Consider the following 16,858-nt stretch of genomic DNA (forward strand, 5'->3'; position numbering starts at 1 on the left):
CCAGTTTTTCCATACTGTAGTACCTAACCTGTCCAGAGCTTTCCTGCCGGCTTCCTAGCTTACAGTAGACTGATTCGATAATGTGAAGTTTATTTGAATTATCACCTTTTTCTCTGCCCTCTGAAGATCGACTCTAAGACCTGGGATCCACAGACCATCCGTATTTTGATTCCCCAACTCTTTAGACTTTGCTGAGATAACATTCGTTCTCTAGTCATTCCTGGCCATAAATTACTGGTTTTTAAATTTTGTATTTCCTGTTGCCATAATTTTAGGAAATGTTAGCGTGAGTAACTTAAGGACCATGGTTTTTAAAGCCCTTTTTCAGAACACTGGTTATTTGCTTATTGGTTATTGACTAAATAAAACCCAGATTTTTTTTTAGATATCATGATACACAGGGCTACATGATTAAATAAATCATTATCAAGTGGTTTTAGTGACAAATCATTTTAGGAAATGTGATAAGCTCATTTTATCTCACATGAGACAGATAATTTTTGCAAGAAACTCGTATCGGGCTTCCCTGGTGGCGCAGTGGTTGAGAGTCCGCCTGCCGATGCAGGAGACACGGGTTCGTGCCCCGGTCCGGGAAGATCCCACATGCCGCGGAGCGGCTAGGCCCGTGAGCCATGGCCGCTGAGCCTGCGCATCCCGAGCCTGTGCTCTGCAACGGGAGAGGCCACAACAGTGAGAGGCCCGCGCACCGCAAAAAAAAAAAAAAACTGGTATCCTCTTTACTTTCTTTTTAGGTTATGATTATGAGAAGGATTTGGACTTCTGAGTTAAATAACAAAAAAAAAATTTACCTTCATAAAAATTGTAGTAATAATAATAATGCAAGAAATTTTTTCGTTAAATATGTCTTATTAATTTAAAATGTATGAATTAGATAATTGATCATATTTGGAAAACTGGTTGTCTTGCTGGGCATTTCATTAAGCATACCTGTAAAATTATTTTATTTCACTACAAATGTGATATAGTTATTGTACCTGAAAATAATGTATGGTTCCTTAATCCCCCCAACCCCTGCTGTATATTCAGAAGGAAAAGTGATTATATTGATTTCTTGAGTAACTTTAGCCATCCAGTATCTGTTATGGTCTATTAACATAACTGCTCTGCTAGTTTATTTGTTCTGACTTGTGAGTAATGAGTATTTGAGGTAAACTTCATAATGTTCAAGATAGTTTGAAAGATTAATCAGTACTTATTTCCTTGCTTTAAAACGTGTAAGTGCTATTCAAGTAACAATTGCCTAAACAAGCTGTTTTATATTATAGAGAGATAGTGCTAGAAAAGTATTTGCTCTGACAACATGAAAATAAAACTCAAACATTCTCAAAAATTTTAAAGAGTTATACTGTAAATAAATATGCTATAAATAAGTAATACATAAATTTTATTAGCTAAACTCAGGATAATGGCATGAATTATAGTTTTCCTCAGAAACTTAAGAAAAGTTTGAAAGAATTTACGACGGTTCTAAAACTTAGTATATTAATGGTATTGGTGACCATTCACTAAATAGCTATTCAGTAAATGAAATTATTGAACTTCGTCTTATTTGTTGGTGATGCTTTTGCCTCTCATGACCCAACAGTACCTACTTCATTACTTATCAAGTAAAGAGGCATTTGGGAGTTAACTTAGTAGGTGAATGAAATGTAAGGCTGAATTCAGAGTTTTGTGGGCCCGTCTGACATGTCATGCTCATGAAACCTATCCCAGTTGGTTTTTCTTTTTGTTTTATATTTGTCCTGCCCTTCAAGAAATCAGTAAAATCTGACATTAAATATAACATATTTACTACCTATTGTATATCAGGCACTCTAATATGCACTTTCACGTATCTCATATAACAGGTTTTTGCTGGTAGGTATAATTTATCCAGCTACCCCCTTCTCTCCTCCCCTCCCCTTCCCTTCCCTTCTCTCACAAATTTTGAAGCTGAGGCTCCAAGAGGATGAGTAACTTGCTAGGATCACACGGGAGGGGCCAGCATCTAAGTGCAAAGTTCCTTTTCCAGTGTCCTGACTTATCCAGGGACTCTTAAGCCTGTACTCTCTAATTTCTGATTCTTGGAATGGTTGCTTTTTTCCCCCCTGCATTTGCCTGGCTTCTTTTTCATGATTTAAAATGATATTCTGGATCCAGCCACACTCAGAAACCTAATTAAGTTGGTCTTTTAATATCTACCCGGGAGGCAGCATGGTTTTAAAAGTATCATTGTGTGTCACACAAGCCCTGTTTGAGTGTCATCTCTGCTACCTCTTATTTGTCTGAGTTTGAGCTAGGCACTTAGTTCCATGGTATTTTGTTTTTCTCATCCATAAAAAAGAAAAATAATGGTTACTTTTTAAAGTTATTTTGAAAATTAAAAGATATAACCTATGTAAAGCAGTCAAGTGCTTTGCCTATATCAATAGATTAACTTAGCAGCTATAATTATACTCCTTTGTAAAAAAGACACTCCTGCCTCTGTTAGATGTATTCAGTACATCTGTGTTTATGTGTGGGTTCATTTGTCTATTCATACACGTAACATATGATCTTATATTTACAGTCATTTCTGTATGAAAACAAAAACCAGAAGACAAGTGGCTTTCTTGGGGATGAGGGAGGTATCCTATAATGGGTAGTATTATACAGTTAAAGATAAATAATAAAAGAATTGTAGCATTCATTCAGCAGACGTTTATTGAGCTGCTACTATGGGCTAGGCTCTGTTCTAGTCTCTGGGACTATGGTAATAATAAGATGGTTAAAAAATGCTTCCTGGATGGAAGGTATCTTCTCATGAGGGAAAACAAACAATAAAATAAACCAAGTAAGCTGTATGATATGTTAGATGGTAGTATGTTACAGGAAAAATAAAGCACAGGAAGGAGAAGGAATGTGGGGTTGCAGTTTTATCTGGGAGGTTTGTGATTAGAGAGGGGTCAGGAACTGTGCAAGTCCAGGAGGGGTTCTTACAGAGATGGAGAGCACAGCGTGGTGCTGACCTCAGGAATGCCCTGTCTTCTTCCAGGAGCTGAGTGTCTTTTTCTGCACCGTTTTTAGAGTGCCTCTGGCACTCTTGGAGACATTCCTGCTCAGCATGAAAGGTGGTACAGAAGTTTGTACCTGGTGGCAGGCTTTGGGGAATATACTATTATGCTTGGAAGAGGATGCCTGGTACTCTGGATGGCTTTCTCTGTAGTTGGCAGAATTAGAGGCAAACCATGTGCATTCCTTGCAGTTAAAGTGCTCTCTCATACTTCTCAAGACTTTTCTTTGAAATTCCCTGATAGCAGTCAGGTGAGCTAGTAAGGAGACCTTTCAGACTGAGAAGAGTGTCTTAAACAAGCGTGCTCTTTTTTTTTTTTTTAAATTTATTTATTTAATTTATTTTTTAGTTTTGGCTGCATTGGGTCTTTGTTGCTGCACGCGGGCTTTTCTCTAGTTGTGGCGAGCGGGGGCTACTCTTCCTTGCGGTGCGCGGGCTTCTCATTGCCGTGGCTTCTCTTGTTGCGGAGCGTGGGCTCTAGGCGTGTGGGCTTCAGTAGCTGCAGCACGTGGGCTCAGTAGTTGTGGCTCACGGCTCTAGAGCGCAGGCTCAGTAGTTGTGGCCCACGGGCTTAGTTGCTCCGCGGCATGTGGGATCTTCCTGGACCAGGGCTCAAACCGGGTCCCCTGCATTGGCAGGCGGATTCTTAACCACTGCGCCACCAGGGAAGCCCCAAGTGTGCTATTCTTAATTGCCTTTTTTTTTTTTTTTGCAGCACTGAATGAGAGGAGGGTACATTTAAATTTTAAAATAATCTATGAAGAATCGAGACAGGGAGAAGAGGAATAGTGTTGAGTTAATACTCCCCCCACCACATTCATTTATAGGTCTGTTAATTCTTTCAGCATTTATTTATTGAGCAACTGCTATGTTCTGTGAATGGTACCAAGAAGATAAGGGTGGGTAAGGTGATATCCTTGCTCACAAGGAGTGAGTACAATAGGAAGGGAGAGGAAGTACAGAAATAACCTCCTTATAAGATATTAATGTGATAACACAAGGGGAATTGAGTATAGTGGATGCTCAACACCTGTGTGTTGACCCTTGGATAAAGTGATTAATAACTGGAGAGGTAAAGACAATAGTATGCTGAGAATTCCCTGGCAGTTCAGTGGTTAGGACTCCACGGTTTCATGGCCATGGGCCCAGGTTCGATCCCTCGTTGGGGAACTAAGATCGCACAAGCCGCATGGCGTGGCCAAAAAAAAAAAAAAAAATGCTAAAAGGAGGTTAGATGAGGGAGCAGTAACATCTGACTCCATTATTAAGGACGTCTTCATGGGAACTGGAAATGGGCCTTGGAGATTGGGATTTGGGCATAGCCCCTGAGTGTGGGGAGATTACTTTATTTGGTTTTGTATTTTTAGTAGGTGATAGAGAATAGGTGGTCAATAAATATTTGTTGTTTGAATAAATAAGGGGAAAGGACAGTCCTGGTGAAGGGAAAACCTAGAGCAAGGGCATGGTAGAGATTGGGAAGCCCAAGGACCTTTAGGAAAGGGAAATATGCTTCAAGGTAATAATGGGTCAGATCCTAGGAACTCAAAATTGCCAGACCAGGCAGTGGAGGATAATTGAAGCAGGCCCCATAGAATGCACCCTGCACCGGCAACACTGGAGGAGGGGATGGGTGGCAGGAGCATCAGGTGAGGAAACTATTACAGCATCAGAGGCTGGAAGTAACTGGGAACTCATCTAGGGTGGCCACAGGGATTGAAGAGGCATGAATGGAGCCAGGTAATATATATACTTTTTAAAGACCGATTTATTATTTTATTTATTTTTGGCTGCATTGGGTCTTAGTTGCGGCACGCAGTATCTTTTGTTGCTATGCACGGGCTTCTCTCTCGTGGCGTGCAGGTCTGATATTTTAAAGGCTGAATTGACAGCACACTAAAGTACTTCAACTGGAGCTCAGTGGAGTGATTTTGAATGCCTCCTTTTGATATAGGAGCTCTTTTTGAGAAAATGAAAGCATCAAATCAAATTCACTGGAACAACTTTTCTAAGAGTTTAGCACTATCTGAAGTCATGCTCTCAGGAACCCTTATAAACACTATGAAAGCAAAAAAATGTTAAGTAAAGTTATTATATCAACGTTTAGGTAATTTACAGCAGAGCTCAGTTTTTATATACTATAAATATAGCTTTATAGCTCTTTTGAGTCCTTTGTATATTCTATTCTAAATACACACACACACCAGGAAAGAAGAGCGGAAATACAGAAATAACCACATATCAGTTACTTATTTGATGCTGCATCTTGAATCAGTAACGTAGCCCAATGATAACACTTTTTTTTTAATGTAAAAATTCCTTATGATCATCAGTTTTATAAAATGGTTTCCGAGAAAGCATTTCAGGAGGTTTTATGTTTTGTTTTGTTTTCCATTTAAAGAAATTTGTTTTTGAATAATAATGCTATTTAGGTTTTATTTAGTACAATACATTTTTGTTAGAAAAGCACTTTCAGAAAAATCAGCGTTTGCCTTCACATCTAGCATAAGTGTATAAGATTGTAAGGAGAGACAATATAAAAATGTAGGGGCTTCCCTCATGGTGCAGTGGTTAAGAATCCGCCTGCCAACACAGGGGACACACGTTCAATCCCTGGTCCAGGAAGATCCCACATGCTGCAGAGGAACTAAGCCCGTGCACCACAACTACTGAGCCCTAGTGCCACAACTACTGAAGCCCGCACACCTAGAGCCTGTGCTCCACATTAGGAGAAACCACCGCAATGAGAAGAAGCATGCCCACCGCAACAAATAGTAGCTCCAGCTCGCCGCAACTAGAGAAAGCCCATGTGCAGCAACAAAGACCCAACGCAGCCAAAAATAAATAAATAAATTTTAAAAAATGTAATATGTATGATCCTTTCCCTCCAGTGTTACAGACCTCATCAGTATATTCGTGTGTTAGGGTGTAAGTCCTGAAAATTGAGAAACCCAGATTCCAGCCCTGGGTTTTGTGGCACTAAGTGTGTAACCTGTACCAGACCCTTTATTTCAACAGGCCTCAGTTTTCTCTTTCATTAACTAAGTGTTTGGCCTGGCTTGGAATGATCGGGAAGGTCCTTCCCATGGTAACTCCTTGTGACTCTATGACCCATTACAGCCACAAGGGGAAGAATGTCCCAGAAACATTGACGAATTGTAATATTCAAAATTCAAATTATTTAGTATTCTTCCCAAGTTCCTGACTAGTACCTTTTTTTATGTAGGAGGCTGAAAGGCCCATGTTTACGTTGCAGAACATTGCCCTTTTCTGAGCAGAGTGCAAGGCACATGGAAGATACCCCCAATAAACAATTGCTGGGTTTGTTTCAGCTGCGAGAGACATTAGTGTGTTAAGGGATTACTCTTGGCCTTGGTCTGATCCTCTGCTGATGTCAGAAAAGCAGTTGAAACAACTCTCGCCATATCAGAAGTAAACTCTTGAATGGATGATCACAGAAACCATTATATACACTCAGGGAACATTTATTGAGGTCCTGACATTTGCTTGGCAGGCATGGTATTAAGCCCCGAGAATATAAAGTAAGTAAAAATAGGTATCCCCAATGCCAGCTTCCACAGTAGTAGAGAAGATGGGCATTACGACTTAGTACAGACAGGTATTACTCCAGTATTACATATCAAGTGACTGTCCTTTAAATCATTGTTAAAAGTAAAATTGTGTTTTTAAAAAATGTCCAAATCAGTAAAAGCACCTACAAAAAACGGAAAGATAATAGGACTTACCCCAACTTCCCCTCCCCCAACTTAAGGTTCTTTCTTTTGAAGTAAGATGACAAATTCTCATCTGGTTTCTTCATGTTTCCCTTGTTCAGGTCCAAAGAACAGGGACATTTCAGCTAGTCTCAACAACCATGACAGGAGGGAGGGACATAGGCAATCTCTAAGGACCCTGCAGCTCCAAGTATTTAGGAATTTATAGATCAAAGTCATTTTTAGTCAGTTTTGCTGAGGTAGCAAAGACCTCGTTTCACCCACCCTTAAAATGCTGTACTTGGCTTCATAAGGAGAACACTCCATTTCAAAGGTTTTATTTTGGAGTACAGTGTGACCTCAGGTTGGTAAGGATCTGCTCAATCTGAGTTTGAACAGATGGTTAGTAGTGAAAAATCTGACTTACTTGGTATTTAGACATCCCATTAAAAGGAATGATAACAATTCTCACTGCATTCAACTGATGGATTTTAACCATTGTTATAAATTCTTCTCCATAATAATAATTGCTACTGTTTATTAGAGTGTAATGTTCCAGACAATGCCATAGGTATTTAAAATCATCTTATTTAATCTTTACAGTAATACTATGAGAGAGAGATTATTATTCCCCATTTTACTTGTGAAGAACCTAAGACTGCAGGTGGCTAAATATCTTATCCATATATGCTGTCTATGCTTCAGGATTTGAATTCTGGTCATTCTGACTCTAGAGTCTAAGTCCAATTCACCACTTTTCCCCCTGCTCTCACATACTTATAGCTAACATCATGCCCGTGCTTTTTAATGCATGGGCTACAGGACAGGTTGGGTAGATGAGGGTTGTGCCTGTGAGGGCACGTGAAGGAGGAGAGACTTTGGAGCTTAAACAGCAGAACCCAAGATAGTCACTGAAAGATACCACATCAGACCCTATAAAGTGAAAGTGCAGATGAAGAGGTAAATAAATCAGGCCTTGAGATGTCACTACTACTACTGCCCCAACTACTGCCTCCCTGGTCTCCTCCTGAACAAATCAGAATCTTCAGAGTAGGATCTAAGGATTTGTATTTTTCACAAGCCCTGTGCAGATGATTCTCATATGCCCAAATGCTAGTTGGATACCAAAAGGTATGTGGAGAGAGTAAAGTGGATGAAATGGGATTTGGAATCTAAACCCAGGAGTGCTGAGTATGTTGAGGGCTGTTCCTTTTCTGAAGAACAGAGCTGAACATCAGTGAACAAAACAGACAGTGGTGAGGGTCTAGTGATTACAGATTTGGAGTGTTATTCATTCTTAATTTTTAAACCCTTTTCTGGCTATTTGTGGAAAATAAATTGACCTTTTTCTCTCACATTTTATGTGTATGAAGTGGGCCTAGCTTAAATGACCTGGTACACAAAGAGGTTGTGTTGTAAGTAGACTGGTATGATTTCACTTACTTTTTGACCACAGTATTAATTTTAAGCAAAAAGACATGGTTACTCACTCAGCTTAACTTCTAAGTATCTCATTAATTAATTCTTTTAATTATTCTATCTAGTTTCATTAAATCTTTAATTCCACAACACTTATTTTCTAGGTTTCTAACAGTGGTGGAATGTGATATTTTGGGAAGATGGTAGTATTTTAGGTTTGTTTTGTGTGTGTGTGCATGTGTTTAATGCTCCAGATAAGCAGTTACTGTGAGTGACTCTGGAGATGTGGTTATATCTTATGGTTTGTAAATATTTTAAACTTGCTAGCGGTAATTTTTTTCTAAAACCTTGAGTGATAAGAAGATGATATGGAAGTGAATCAGTGGGAAGACAATCCAGAAGTTAATACTGAGTCTGGTGATGGGGCTCTCCTGAGGTCTTTTTATCTACAGCAATTATTATGACATCATTTTTTGCCTTTTCCGTATTGTCTAACCTCTCTACTACCTAAGAAATATTTTTGGCAGGACATAAATCCATGCAAATGACTGAGAATGGCTTTACCTTAACATGGCAATTCATCCTTTAAAAAAAAAAACATCTCTGATTCTACTTCTTTTCCAGAGTATTTGTTTCTGCTCTACCAAAGCCTCCTGTTTGAGGTTTAGTTGCTCAATTTCCCACCCTATCTTACCCTCTCTATTTGCATGTAGACTAACAGTTTTGAGTAGGAGGGGGTGAGAACAGGATGATTTGACCAAACAAAATAGCACAGTTGGGGTAACTTTTCAGGTGCTTGCCTCTTGGTTTAAGGTTTTAGATATACCCAGCCTACAAAGGAATTTGTAGATTTCAAAGGGCAGTTTAGAAAGGAAAAGTGATGTGCAAGTATCAGATAATTCACACAAGTTGGTTTCTTCATTAAAGACCCCGGAAAGGGCTTCCCTGGTGGCGCAGTGGTTGAGAGTCCATCTGCCGATGCAGGGGACACGGGTTCGTGCCCCGGTCCCGAAAGATCCCACATGCCGCGGAGCGGCTGGGCCCGTGAACCATGGCCGCTGAGCCTGCGCGTCCACAGCAGTGAGAGGGCTGCGTACCGCAAAAAAAAAGACCCTGGAAAAAACTTGAGTGCTTGTTAACTTTTCCAAGAAGACATTGACTAAGATCACATCACCACTATGATCATGGAAGTCCAACAAAAAAAAAGTATTCGTCAAAAAGCAGAAACAGAACCAGAAATACCATCCCACTCATGTTTAAGAACACAGTGCTCATCTTCCACAAATACATTATGCACCTCTAGGTTAGAAAGATGTGAGTTAAGGAGGCCCCAATGGAAGGGCATCTGAAACACTGCTGGGATGGAGTGCTATCATCGAAGGAGGCTCTCTTTTTGAATGCTGAAGAATCTCTAGTTTAAATCTGTGGAATCATGGATGAAGCCAGCAAAGGATTATTCACCCACATTCTTGTGAATTTGAATGAGTGGTAATGCCTTAGAGTCCTAAAAATTTCTGGACGAATATCACCCTCCCCTCACCCCTCCGTCCCACCCCTCATTATAGCAATTGGGAGGTTTTGGAGTTTATCCATAATCTTGTGAGGTTGATGTCAGGGGTGGAAGCCATATCCTTCCACAGCAAGCCCTTGTCTCTACTGTCAAATCGAGTATGGGCCCAGGTGGCCCGGCCTGCTCAGCTCTGTTGTTCAGTGCTCTGATATTATATCACTCTTTGTTGCTATCCTGCCAAGTTCTTCCAAGATGTAGGACTTTGCTTTCCATTTTAGAAAATTATTGGTTAATAGAATCCACTGCCTGTTCAACTCCGTGAATTAACAGATGTTTATTGAACAGGTTTATATAATTATTATTACATACAAAAGAGCTCACGTTAGATTCATGATTTTTAAGAGTGTTGTGTGTGTGTGTGTATATATATATATATATTTTTTTTTTTTTTGGATTAGATGCTGTTTTTGATGCTGGCCTTGAGCCAAATCATTTTGCTGAGCAAACTTTCAGAGCCCTTTTCTCTGTAGGGGAGTATTAATGTAAGTTCTCTGTGTTAAACAGCTTTACAGGTATCTGGTAACTTTCTGTAGTTATTCCTTTAATGAACAGAAGCAGTGGGGCTGCCCCACTGGGGCTACTGTGGTTGCGGTGATTTTTCTGGTATTTCTTTTGAAGAGGTTGTTTTAGGAAATGTGTTTTAAGGCACAGACCAGTCTTAGGTGGTAATCCTACCAGGTCACCCATTTAAATTTCCAGAAAAGGCTCAAATTATATAAAATAACCAATGAAAAACCAATAATTGGTTTCTTGGTGTTCTGCTTCTCAAATTTTCTACTGAAGTACCTGAATAGCAGAAGAAGGTAAAATCATTTTCTTGTGAAGTCATGGGTCATAGGCCAAATTGTGCTTCCAGAAAGCTCAGTTTTGTTGAAGTTTCCAGAATGCTTGATCTTAAAAATCGATTTGAATATTATATTCTATTCCATAATATATGCCTCTTTTTTTAAAAAAATTGAGGTAAAAATGACATACAGTATAATGTATAGATCTTAAGTATAGAGTTTGGTGAGTATTGACACGAGCATACAGTGGTGTAATTTACACACGTATCAAGAATATACCTACATGTTTTAACATAGAAGTAGTGTTTGAAGTTATTTTCCATCAAGAAAATTCATGACCCCCCCCCAAAAAAAAAGAAAAAGAAAATTCATTCCCTAAGACTATCTGCCTTTTTAATTTTGTGTCTTCTACTTGTTATACCACTCTGTATTCTCTTGGGATGATGGCAGTGGACATAGCATGATTATTCTGTTTTGAGAAGTGTGGGCCTCATCAAGATAACTCTGCAAAATGGCTAGGCATCTTAATGGATTTTCTTTAAAGTCTAGCTAGAGAAGTTGGTTGATGTCCATTGTTTACCTAAACACCAAAAAATTCTGACTGCTCTAATTGCAAATGGTTTACCAAGTCAAGCAATAGATCTATGATCAGGAAATTAAAGATTTGTTCACTTTCATTGTTTTTTCTGGTAATCTATTTTATAATAGGGCCTTATTCACGTGTATATGTGATCTGCCATTTAGTTCCTTTAACATTCTTTCCAGATAACATTTGACACTCTTTCCCTTGCAGTAGTCACCTTGTAGGAATCCCACTGATGATCCACTCCCAGCTTTTTATTCTCATTTCTTGAATTCTTTCTTGAACATTGCCTGCAACTATAACTGAGTGCTTGTACTTTGTTTTCCTCCAGAATTCTTTCAGAGAGCAGGTATTATATCTCTCTTTCAGTAGAGACCAAGGTGCAATTATTTTAGCTAATGCAATGAACAATACATTAAGCCCACTAGATTGATTTCAATTGTAGGTATTGGTCATAGGTAATATAAGAGATATAAAGTTGGATAAGGGTTAGACCCTATGCTCAAGTAATGTTTAGTAATATTAGGGGAGCTGATCATGGTAACTAATTCTTATTAAAAGTTTTTTATGTGCTATGTACTGTTCTGAGCATAGCACATATATTTCCTGATTTTATCTCCACAATTATCATTTAGTCTAATTAATAATGTACATGTTTTATACATTAAGTTGTGTGTCTTAGGTCAAGTTTCTTAGAAGCAGAGCCTGAGATGCAGAGTCTTGCGAAGGTGATTTATTGAGGGAGGGCTCAGCAGGAACCTGAGCAGGGGAGCAAAGCAGGATGGGGAGGGCAGTGGTCTCATTGATACCTGAAAATGCATATTCTCAGGTCTCACTCAGGAACCCTGACTCAGGAACTCAGGGGAGTCGGGCAGCATCCTGCAGTTCAACTAGTCTTTCAGGTGGTTCTGATTGACACTAAAATTTGAGAGCCACTTGGATAGAGAAAAAAACAGGTAAAGATTTGGATTTTGCTAAAAATGTAGCCTCAGTGGGATCCTTTGAGGAGTTTTGGAGCGGGAATGGCAACATAGAGGGCCAGTCAGACATTCGCTGTGGGGGACTGCCTTGGGGGACAGACAGTGAGGGGAGGGGTATAATCTCCCAGAATCTCTGGAAAAGGTAGGTCTTGTGCAGCTCTGAGCCCTTAGCATTCCACACTTCCAGCAGCTGGGCAGTGGGTTTGCTGGCCTGAAGGGGGTCTAGGTGGGGCATCCCGGTGTCCACTACACTAAGGTACAGGGGAGTTAAGTAACTAGCTCAGAGTCCCACAGCTAGTAATGGGATTTGAACTCAGGCAGTCTGGATCTAGAGTCCATCTTCCTAGCCGTTAGCTGTAGTGTCTCCTGTGGTCAGAACAATATAGAAATAACAACATGGACATAAATGAACAAGAGACAGTTTAGAGGAGGGAGTTGCTTTTGACTGAGGAAAACAGAAGCCCTCATGAAAGGGGTGTTATTTGATTTTGCCTTGACATAGGAGAGATCTGGACATGTATGTACAAATTTCTGTGAGAGGCTTTCTAGTTAGAAGGAATAGCCTGAGAAAAGGCATAGTGGCATGCAAATGTGGGTTGGTGTCTAGAAACCAGTTATTCTGCTGGGCTGCAATTTGGCTTATTAAAGAGTTCTGGGAGAAAGGTCGTTTCATATTGGTTTGAGGCCAGGTCTTAGATATCCTTCGATGCCAGGCAATTGGCATCGAAGATTTTTAATCTGGGAAGAGCATAGTCAGAACGATATTATAGAAAGATCAACAACCTAATAAAAATGGGTGAAAGATTGAATAGACATTTCGTCAAAGAAGATAGGTGATGGCTACTAAGCACATGGAAAATATTCAGCACTGTTAGTCATTAGGGAAATGCACATTAGAACCACAACGAGATATCATTACACACCTATTAAAGTGGCTAAAATTAAAAAGACTGATCATATCCAGTGTAGAGAAACTAGACCTCTCGTAGACTACAGGTGAGAAAGTAAAATGGTAGAACCACTTTGGAAGATAGTTTGGCAGTTTCTTAAAAAGTTAAACCTACACTTACCACTGATCTAGTCATTTTCCTCTTACAGTATTTATCCAAGTCAGAGAAAGCGTATGTCCGTACAGAGATGCGTACATGAATGTTCATTGTAGATTTATTTGTAATATCCAAAATATCCATCAGCAAATGAATGGATAAATGATGGTCTATGCATACAATGAACTATTATTCAGCAATAAAAAGGAAAGAACTATTGATCCACCCATCAACATCGGTGAATCTCAAAATAATTATGCTGATTGAAAAGCCCAGACAAAAAAGAGTACATTCTGTATGATTCCATTTACATGAAATTCTAAAAAATACAAACTAATCTGTAGTCATAAGAAGCAGATAAGTGGTTGCTTCACAGTGGAGAGAGGAGTAGAGGGAGGGATTTCAGAGGCACAAGAAAAAATTGGGGGGGATGATGGATCTGTTCATTGTCTTGAATGTGACTGTTTCATAGGATTATCAAACTTATCAAATTGTACACTTCAAATATATTCAGTTGATTGTGTGTCAATTGTACACTTCAAATATATTCAGTTGATTGTGTGTCAATTGTACACTTCAAATATATTCAGTTGATTGTGTGTCAATCATGCCTCAATAAAAAAAGAACATACAGGGGACTTCCCGGGTGGTCTAGTGACTAAGGCTCGCAATGCAGGGGGCCGGGGTTCAAGCCCTGGTCAGGGAATTAGATTCCACGTGCCGCAACTAAGTGTTTGCTCCAACTAAAAGATCCCACATGCCGCAACTAAAGACCCTGCATGCAGCAACGAAGACCTGGCGCAGCCAAATAAATAAATAAAAACTGCAAATATTTAAAATATTTAAAAAAAAAGAACAAACAAAAAAAAGAAGAAGAAAGATTAATATGACCACATATGTGTAGGGTGAATTTCAGGAGGAGAAACTGGGAATAAGCAGAAGCGAGACAAGTCTGGAAGCAGTGAATGTACATGGTAAACCAGGACCTGCTCTTGGCTGTGGGTGTGGAAAAGAAGAAATGGATAGAAAAGTTGCTATAGAGGAAGCAGTACAGGAGTTAGGGGAATAAAGGAGAAGAAGCTGGCCAAGAGGATGCTGGGGTTTTTCAAAAATGGATGGAGCTTCTGTGATGGAGGGTGTTTGAGAGTGAGCAGAGAAACTGCAGTTCAGGTTCAGGAGCATGGAATGTGGTAAGGGGCAACGATTGTGGAGATGTCAAGCAAGTAGTCGGAAATGCTGAACTAAAACTCAGGAATGGTTGTGTAGATTGAGAAGACTTCATTGTAGAGGCCATTATTGAGAGCCACAAGGTCTGATAATAAAATTGCCAAGGATGACAATAATAAGAGAGGGTCAGTGTCAGTTAGGATTAAAATTCTTTGTCTCAACTTCTTGTTCATTTTTTTTTTAATCCATTGACTCACATGGCCTCCAAATGAATAATGAAGTTACATTTTGCATATTAAATTGAGAGAAAGTTAAACCCTTTATTACTTTCTAACTTAGGGTAGGGTAGGGAAAAAAGAGGAAAGAAAAAACCCCTCTCAGAGAGGCAAAAGCAAACATATGTCTTTTCAGCTCTTCCTAGGTAGTATTTTGACCTTTTATCACCTGTCTTCTTTTTTTCCAAAAGAGGTAATTAAATAGTTTAGCTTAAAAATCTTTCTTTCTTGCTCTTGCTATGGCATAGATATGTAAATAAAAGAAAAGGCAAGAATGTCAGCCAAGATACTAACTAAGTAAAGTCGACTAGGAAGTGAGAGTAAGATTTCATTCTCGTAAACCATGAGACTCAGATTTAGTTGTATTTCCAGTTGTTTCAGTTTAGATATGTGTAGTCAGTTACTTCAGAAAGAAGTGTTGTAAAAAGTCTGATTAATGGGGCTATAGAATGGCTTTATGTGCTGTAGCTTGTTCTCCTTATTCTGAGTTCAACTGTTTGTGATGTCAGAAAGCACTTCCACTTAAGGTCACTGCTTATTATTATCTAAAGAAAGATTTCATAGGCCAAAAGTTTCTGGAATTTATACTTGGCCAAGGAGTGAATTTGAGTTTATATCAGAACAAGCCAGTTGGACATTGTATTTTTCAAAAGGTAAAGCTGGGGAGAGTGAGACATCCCTGACCTCCAGCCACTAGATGCTAGTAGTACCATTCCCCTAGTCATGACCATCAAAATGTCTCCTAGGGGCACAGTCACCTCTGGTGGAGAACTACTGTGCTAACCTAAGCAGATCAAGCAAAAATGTGAAAGTCTGCACATTTGTATCTTAGGTGTTGTAAGGTATGGAATAAATGGAACTTTGCCATTTAAGAAACCAATTTCTTGAACACTATGCTTGGGAAAGATTGTCCTGATTATATAGAATCCATTCCAAATCAGTGTACACTTTGATACAACCACTTAGGGGAACAGTTGGTCAGTATCTAGCAGAACTTGAGAAATATAGCAATTCTGCATCTAGTTATACCCTAGAGAAAGTCTCAAACATCTGCACAAAGATGTGTACAAGGATATTTATGGCAGAATTGTTTTGTAATAGAGAAAACTGGAAATAGCATCGTTGGATCAATCTCAAAAACAAAGTTGATAGAAAACAAAACATAGGAGAATTTTTACTTTATATCTTCTGTATATGTTTTAGAAAAAAGCAAAACAATGCTATATACATTGCTTAGCTCAAATTCATGACAGTATTCACTTCTGAGGAGGAAGGGATGAAGCTGAATGGGACCAGGAAGAGAAAAATGGAGGATGTCAATTTTATTTACATCTTTTTGTTTATTTTTTTAAAAAGGGCTGAAGTTATACTACAGAATGGTAAATTTCAGTGGGTAGGTTCTTGCGTATTTATTATTTATCATCTTTGCATTTTTCTTTATTTTTTTCAAATGAAACAGAAAAGAGACACTTTAATACTTCACAGTGTAAATTGATATCTTGAGTTCATTATGGGATGCATTGAATTGTAGCTTTTCTGAAATATCTTTTTGCTGTAGATTTAATTTTCAGTGACATGTTTGAAGAAAGTGATTGTGCTGTGTGCTATTTCCTAGTCACATTTCCATGCACTAAGCCATGGTTTCATGATTCGTCCGTGCACAAACATGTGTAGATCTCGATTCTCACACATTGAAATAAACGCAGCTGTGTTTATTTCAATGAGATTACATTCAAATAAACACACATATGATCCCTTATGAGTGTGAACCCGTAAAACACTTGTTGATTTGGTTCTGAAATTGTGTGTTCAAATAAACACACTTGTTCTAAGGAAAGTTTCGCTTTACTCAAACGTTCATGCTTTGAACATGTGTTTTATAGAAGGCAGATGTGGACCTGAGTGTCTAAAAAGGATAATAGTTCTTTAGAGTCTGTCATTGCTTTAGACAAATGCAGGGTTTATTTAATGGGCAATTTTTTAGTATGTTGGTAGTTGTCTTAGGTAAGTAATTAATTAAAAATAATGTTTGAATATCACATTTTATGTAATTCATTTATTTTATTTTTATTTATTTATTTATTTGGATGCACCACTCAGCTTGTGGAATCTTAGTTCCCTGACCAGGGATTGAACCTGGGAAATTTAATATCCTCGGCAGTGAAAAGTGCCGAGTCCTAACCACTGGACCACCAGGGAACTCCCGGAATTCATTTACTATTGACAGATTGACTGAATGTAATAGAATTTTAAATAAATTATATAATATGC

The 16,858-nt window shown here is 38.8% G+C and overlaps 1 protein-coding gene across 10 annotated transcripts in view; it reads left to right on the top strand.

Moving 5' to 3' along the window:
• The window catches only part of BBX (BBX high mobility group box domain containing), a 282,463-nt gene that overhangs the window by 22,533 nt on the left and 243,072 nt on the right, over window positions 1–16,858 (top strand). The window lies entirely within an intron of this gene.

This window comes from Delphinapterus leucas, chromosome 4, assembly GCF_059928025.1.
Source record: "Delphinapterus leucas isolate spDelLeu-1000000601 "Yukka" chromosome 4, BTC_Dleu_Yukka2, whole genome shotgun sequence".
Classification (NCBI taxonomy): domain Eukaryota; kingdom Metazoa; phylum Chordata; class Mammalia; order Artiodactyla; family Monodontidae; genus Delphinapterus; species Delphinapterus leucas.